At 60.4% G+C, this 5,676-nt stretch overlaps 1 long non-coding RNA gene across 1 annotated transcript; it reads right to left on the reverse strand.

The window, feature by feature from the left end:
* Positions 1-3,165: 3,165 nt before the first annotated feature.
* LOC137220805 (uncharacterized) lies at positions 3,166-4,256 on the reverse strand. Its single transcript, XR_010941801.1, has 2 exons — positions 3,916-4,256; positions 3,166-3,364 (listed from the first exon to the last, which is right to left on the reverse strand). It is a non-coding gene; the product is annotated as an uncharacterized lncRNA (long non-coding RNA).
* Between the last annotated feature and the right edge of the window lie 1,420 nt (positions 4,257-5,676).

Raw genomic sequence — 5,676 nt, forward strand, 5'->3', positions numbered from 1 at the left:
TGCTTGGGACTGACTGTGCAGGCTGTCAGGGTCTGGGACCCTCTTCAGTCCCTGCCCTCACCTGGCTCCCTATCAGAGGAAGGCACCCGCACCCCAGGCTGAGCTCCTTGGTAAGGATTATGAGGGCAGGGGCTTGGGCAGGGTGGAACCAGGCCTGCCTCTTGCTCCCTTGGCCTCAGCCCAAGGCCCCCAGCTTTGGTCCCTGGGGAAAAGGCACAGTTCCTTAGGGCTGGCCCACTCTCACTGGGTGCCTGAGGCCACAGGGGCCAAGGTCTGAGGCTGGGGCCAGAGGGAGGATGCATCCCAGGAGTCTGGGTTGGGGGAGGGCCTCAGTAACTCCAGCCTTTTCCTCCCAAAGAGAAGTTTCTCCAAGTTGAGACCCCCAGGGTGAAAACAGACTTGGTGTGTACGGGGATGGTGGGAGGGGAACACGGGGGGTATGATTTGCTAGCATTTGCCCTCAGCCCCATCTTTTACCACATTTTTTTAGCTGAATCTCCTGAAGCAGCAGATACCTCCTTTCAAGGAGGTATTCAGGTGCTGCAGCATGCCAGGGAGTGCCCCTTCACACGCCATCTTCCGTTTAGCTGCCTTACCCCGACTGGACAGTGTGCCACCCACGCTGCCTGGATACAGACAGGTCACAAAAGCATGCATGTACTCATACGTACTGCATACCCATATAGGTGTGCTGTGCACACACAGACACACACATACTATGCCCACACAGGGGACTGCGGAGTACAGTCACATATGTGTACACACAGCCAGGCCTCTGGGTCCCAGAACACTGATGCTGTTTGGTGCAAAATCTGGCTGACAGGGGTGTGTTCTAAGCCCACCAAGTGTTGGGCCAAGGTGGGAAACACAGTGCCCCTCTGGATGGGGGCATGGAATGAATGGTCTGCCTACGGGCATCCAGAGGCTGAGGGTCACAGGCCCCCACTCCCCAAAGGGGCTAGAGTCAGGCGTTGCATGGACGGGGACTGTTTTGTGACTCTGCAGCTCTAGCTATTCAGTCTGAGGGGCTTGTATCTCACTGTGGATGCATTTAATGCAGTGATTGAGCACCTGCTGTGTGCCCCTCTGGATCCAAGCCTCTGGCAGTGCTCCAGGCAGTCACCATAATCCCTATGTTTGGAAATCTTAATGCCTGCTGTGTGGATGGAAAGGTGCTCAGACTATTGCCGGTGAAGCTCCATATCCCAGGGGCCCTGAGCCCTAGAGAGGGGCTGAGACTAGTGGGGGCTGCCCAGGGGAGTCTTTTCTGCTAGACCTGGACAGGGCTGAATGAGCAGGGGTGAGGAAGTGATTGATCTAGAGGAGGCCCTGGCCTGATTCTGGGTGTTGGCTGGAGACGGGACCTGGGCGCTTTCTTTTCTTCCTCAGCCACTCGCTCCGCTGGCTGCTATCCCAGGCAGAGTAGGGGCTTCTTGCACACTCATATCACACCACACACAGACACACACACACACACAGACACACACACACATGCACACACACGAGACAGGAGGCAGCTGTCTTTCAGGAGTAAGAGCAGGGGTTCAGCGTTCCCCTGGCTTTGCTGTCTGACCTTAGACAAGGCTTGACCTGCACTGTGTGCGAGTTCCCATGTATGACGTGGGACACAGCGATCCCTGACTGCTGCTTCAGCCTCCACCTCACCTGATGATGTGACATGAAGAGAGAAGGGAAGGGGGCTTCCTGGAGCTGGAACCATGTGCCCCATCCCTCCAGGACACACAGAGCTAGCAATGATTCTGTGACTTTCAGGAAATTTGGGGCTTAGAGTCCTGGCTGGGCTCAGCAGAGAAGCCTGGGCTGTTGTCGGGTTGAAATAATCACCACAGGGGCTCTTCCTGAGACTGGGCTTACAGAAAACAGACTCTGTGCCCAAGAATGGCTTAGTAATTTTATTTGGGAAGGGTGGTTGGAGGGTCCTCATGGAGGGCATCCTTCCACCCGCTCACAGAGGTACCTTGTCCTAATCTTTGCACCAGAATCAAGGGATTTTGGGAGAAGGAAAGGAATGTGCCATGGCTTGCCCCAGGGACCATCCATGACTCTCCGGGACATTCCAGCCCTAAGCCTCTTAGGCCGTGGAGAAGTTCAAACTAGAAAACCCAGTTTTGGGAGTGCAGCCCGGACCACCTACCTCCTCTGCCGGATCTAACACCCCCTCCCCAATAAAAACTCTTGTTTCTTTGACTGCAAGCAATCTCTGAGTGATGGGGAAAGGGGTGCTCAGGTAGGGGCTGGGAATGATCTCACTGGATCCTTTAGGCTTTTAGGTCCCTAGCCTGTGACTTCCTTTCAGTCGGGGTTCCCCAGCCTGTCCTGGTGGGAAGAGCTGAGATGTATTCAGGCAGTATGGCTCAGTGGGGTGCTGATGGGAGCATGAAACTCAGAACTCTCCGTAAGCAGCTGGTAGGGCCCATCGCTCTCCAGGCTCATGGCTCACCGGAGCCCACTGGTCGCTGTATAGTTCCTGAGAATGGCTGAGCCAGGGGAAGAGAAGGCTAGGAAAGTGGCAACGGCTGGTCACACAACTGGGAAGCAGAGGGTCAGCTTCTGCTGTACACAGCCTCCTCTTTCCAGCAGCTGCTTTCCTGATAGAAGGGCACCCTGAACCTGGCCTGAAGGTCAGCAAAAGCCACCTCTACACCCTAGCGTCCAGGCAGCCGGGTCTGTATGCTCCAGTGCACTTCTTTTCCTTTTCTGAGCAGAGGTGAGGAGTTCGAAAGCAGTCTGAGGAAAAGGCAGGAGGCCAGCAAGTCCGCCTCCTGTGCTGCCCCTGCTGCGCGTAGCTTTTGTCATCACCCTAGACCTGTAGCCTCTGCCAAGTGGACAGCAACCTGAGGTTGCCTCCCTCTGGCCCTGGTGGCTGTCAGAGGCCACTGGGCTGCCAAGAGGATGCCTGAGCCTTGGTTTCTCAGAAAAGTGGATTCAAATATTTTGATTAAGGGAGTTCCTAAACTGGAAAACCTTGGAACCTGGATTCCGGCCTGGGGTTCCCATTGCTGCGATCCCGGCCACGGGGCCCTCGCTTAACCACGGTGGAATCGGCCGAGATTTAGGAGGCTGGTCAATTTCAGAATTCCAAGACCTGGTTCTAGAGAAGCGGCTGTGTGCTCCGGAACCCAGAGTCAACCACCAAACCCTGGAGAAGCTGCGGGAATGTCTTTATTGGATTTTGCGAAGAGCATTTGGGGTTTCTCTCAGGGTAAGGAAAAGCCTGACCGGTGGCGGCTCCGGCAGGCCGCTTTGGGCTGGGGGCGCCTCCAAGCACTGCGGCGGGACGTCGGGGTGCGCGGCGAAGACAGCCGGGGCTCCGGCCGACGTCGGTTGCTTTCCTGCGGCACAGCTGCCCGAACAAACGAACGAACGAACGAATGAAGCGGTTTCGTTTAGGAAAAATACCCTCTTGACGCGAAGCTTAGGCCGAAGTCCCCGCGCGTGCAGAGGGGCCAGCGCTTCCGCTCGTTCTGGGGCCCCCATTCCTGGGTGCTGCGGGGAGCGGCGGGCGGCCCTCTCGCTTGCCCTTTCTCCCAGAGGTCCCAAGCGGTCCGCACCACCACGAGGGGCTGCGAACGGCGTCCAGGGCTGTGCCCTTCGCAGGGCTGGGGCCCGCACCCCCGAAACTCTTGCCCTCTTAGGGTGCTCAGGACTAAAGCATGGCGTGGGTCCACCGGTTAGGTGAGGTAGCGCCTGATGATGGCAGTTGTGATTGTGCGCTGGGCGCAGGAATGAACTCCTGGAGCTGCCTTGATGGCGCCTGGCCTTCGCGATGTGCTCAGTCCCGCGCCACCGGCTGGACCCCACCTACTCCCGGAGCAAACAGCGCGCAACTCGGCCACCACCTCCTTGCGCCCCAACACTGCGGGGACCCAGCGCCCCTAGCCCACAGACTCTTACCTGACCCGGACTGCGCGGCGCGTGCGGCTCCTCGGGTCCGGGCTCGCTCGCCACGGACTCTGGCTTAGGTTTGGACTCTGGCTAGGGCCCCGGATCCAGCTGCGTCTCCGGCTCTGCGCGCAGCTTCGGCCCCTTCTGGTTCGCTACATCCCAGCGTGCAAGGACGCGGCTGCCGCTGCTCGGCCCGCTCCTCCCGCTGCCCCGGCGCCGCCGCCCGTCGCCCGCGGGGAAGGCGGGGACACTAGCTGGGGAGGCGGGAAGGGGGGAGGGGAAGCGAGGCTCTCGCAGGGACCAGCGCGGAGGAGACGGCGCGCAGTCCCGCCGGCTAGGGGTCCCGGCCTCCCTCGGGGCGCAGGCAGGGGTCTGCGCGGCTCGTGGCCCGGGCCCTAGGCCGTTGAGCGCGCCCCGGGACTGCGTGCGCGGAGGCGGGGCCTGGCCGTATGCGGACGAAGTCTCTGCGAGTCCCGGCCTGGCCCCTGCAGGCTTTCTCTCCCCGGGCTCAGTTTCCCACCTGACACTTGAGGGGCTGAGCCCGATCTCGGTTTAGTCGGGGTCTGGTCGGAGTTTCCCCACGTCCCGCTAGGTGACGGTTGAGCCGGGGTTGTGAGAGTCGACCTTTCCCCCTTTCTGCTCAGCCTGCGGGAGGGAGCTGCTCTTGCATATTGACAGGGGGAGTCCGCTGCGCAGAGCTTGGCAACCAAGGGAAGTTGAGGACAGACTCTAGAGTTTCTCTGTGTATGGGGGGGGGGTTACTAGGGAGGGACAACCTCCCGTTCTGCTCTGCTTGGAGGATTCTCCCCCCACCCCTTCCTCCTCAGGGGTTGGGCTGTTGAGGAAAGGAGAGACCAACCCCACAAGGACAGACTTCTGAGGCCCCTTGTCCAGCCCCTTGCCTGCACACCCTCCAGCAGTCGTCCTGCTTGGCCTTTCCACAGGGGAGGACTCAACCTATGTGGCCTGGTTGGTGGCTATCCCTGGCTGGTGGCTCCTGGGAGATGGACCGGACTGAGGGGAACTGGGTTCCAACCGCAGACGACTGGGTTCTTCACCCATGGCCAGATATCCCGCGTGAAGCCTTGTGCCGGAAACCAATTGGACAAACAGGCTCCCGCTTCCCCCAAGTGCCCAGTCTGAGCCTGCTGCCACGGGATGGGGTACAGCGTCGGGCGGGCAGTCGGTCTGGGACTACCCCGGGGGACAGGAGCACCTGAGCCTGCCCCCGACGGCCAAGGGACTCAGGGCTGCCGCTTTGGCTCAAGGTGCCGGGAGATGGCAGTGCGGCGGCCGGGCATCAATGTTTCATGCGGTGCCGTCACCGGCGGCGCCTCCCTGCGTGGTTCTCTCTGACAGCTGCTGCGGGAGAGGCCACAGCCCCCTGCGCCCGCCCTGGCACCCTCTGGTCCTCGCTTCCAAGGCTACCCGGCCGGCAACGCGGAGACCCCGGACGCCCTCCTAACACCCAAAGCCGGAAGCCTGCGGGACCAAGGCTCGCAGAGGCCGCGGCACTCGGGCCCTCAAGGCGGCCCCTGCACCCTGTCCTGCTGTTGCGGGAATCCACAGTCTCCCCTCCACCCTCAACAGCGGGAGCACCTCTTTGGTGGGTGTGTGGGGCTCGGTGCACACAGGATCGTAAGGGTGAAGGCTGAGTCCCTGACACCCCCGATTTCAGACTTGGAACGCAGTCTCTAGGCTTGGACCCTGCCCTTCAGGAATTCCAGCTTCTGCTTCTCCCGCTGCCACGAGTTTGTCTGTTTTATGTGT

The sequence above is a fragment of the Pseudorca crassidens genome, chromosome 3 (genome assembly GCF_039906515.1).
Source record: "Pseudorca crassidens isolate mPseCra1 chromosome 3, mPseCra1.hap1, whole genome shotgun sequence".
Taxonomy (NCBI): domain Eukaryota; kingdom Metazoa; phylum Chordata; class Mammalia; order Artiodactyla; family Delphinidae; genus Pseudorca; species Pseudorca crassidens.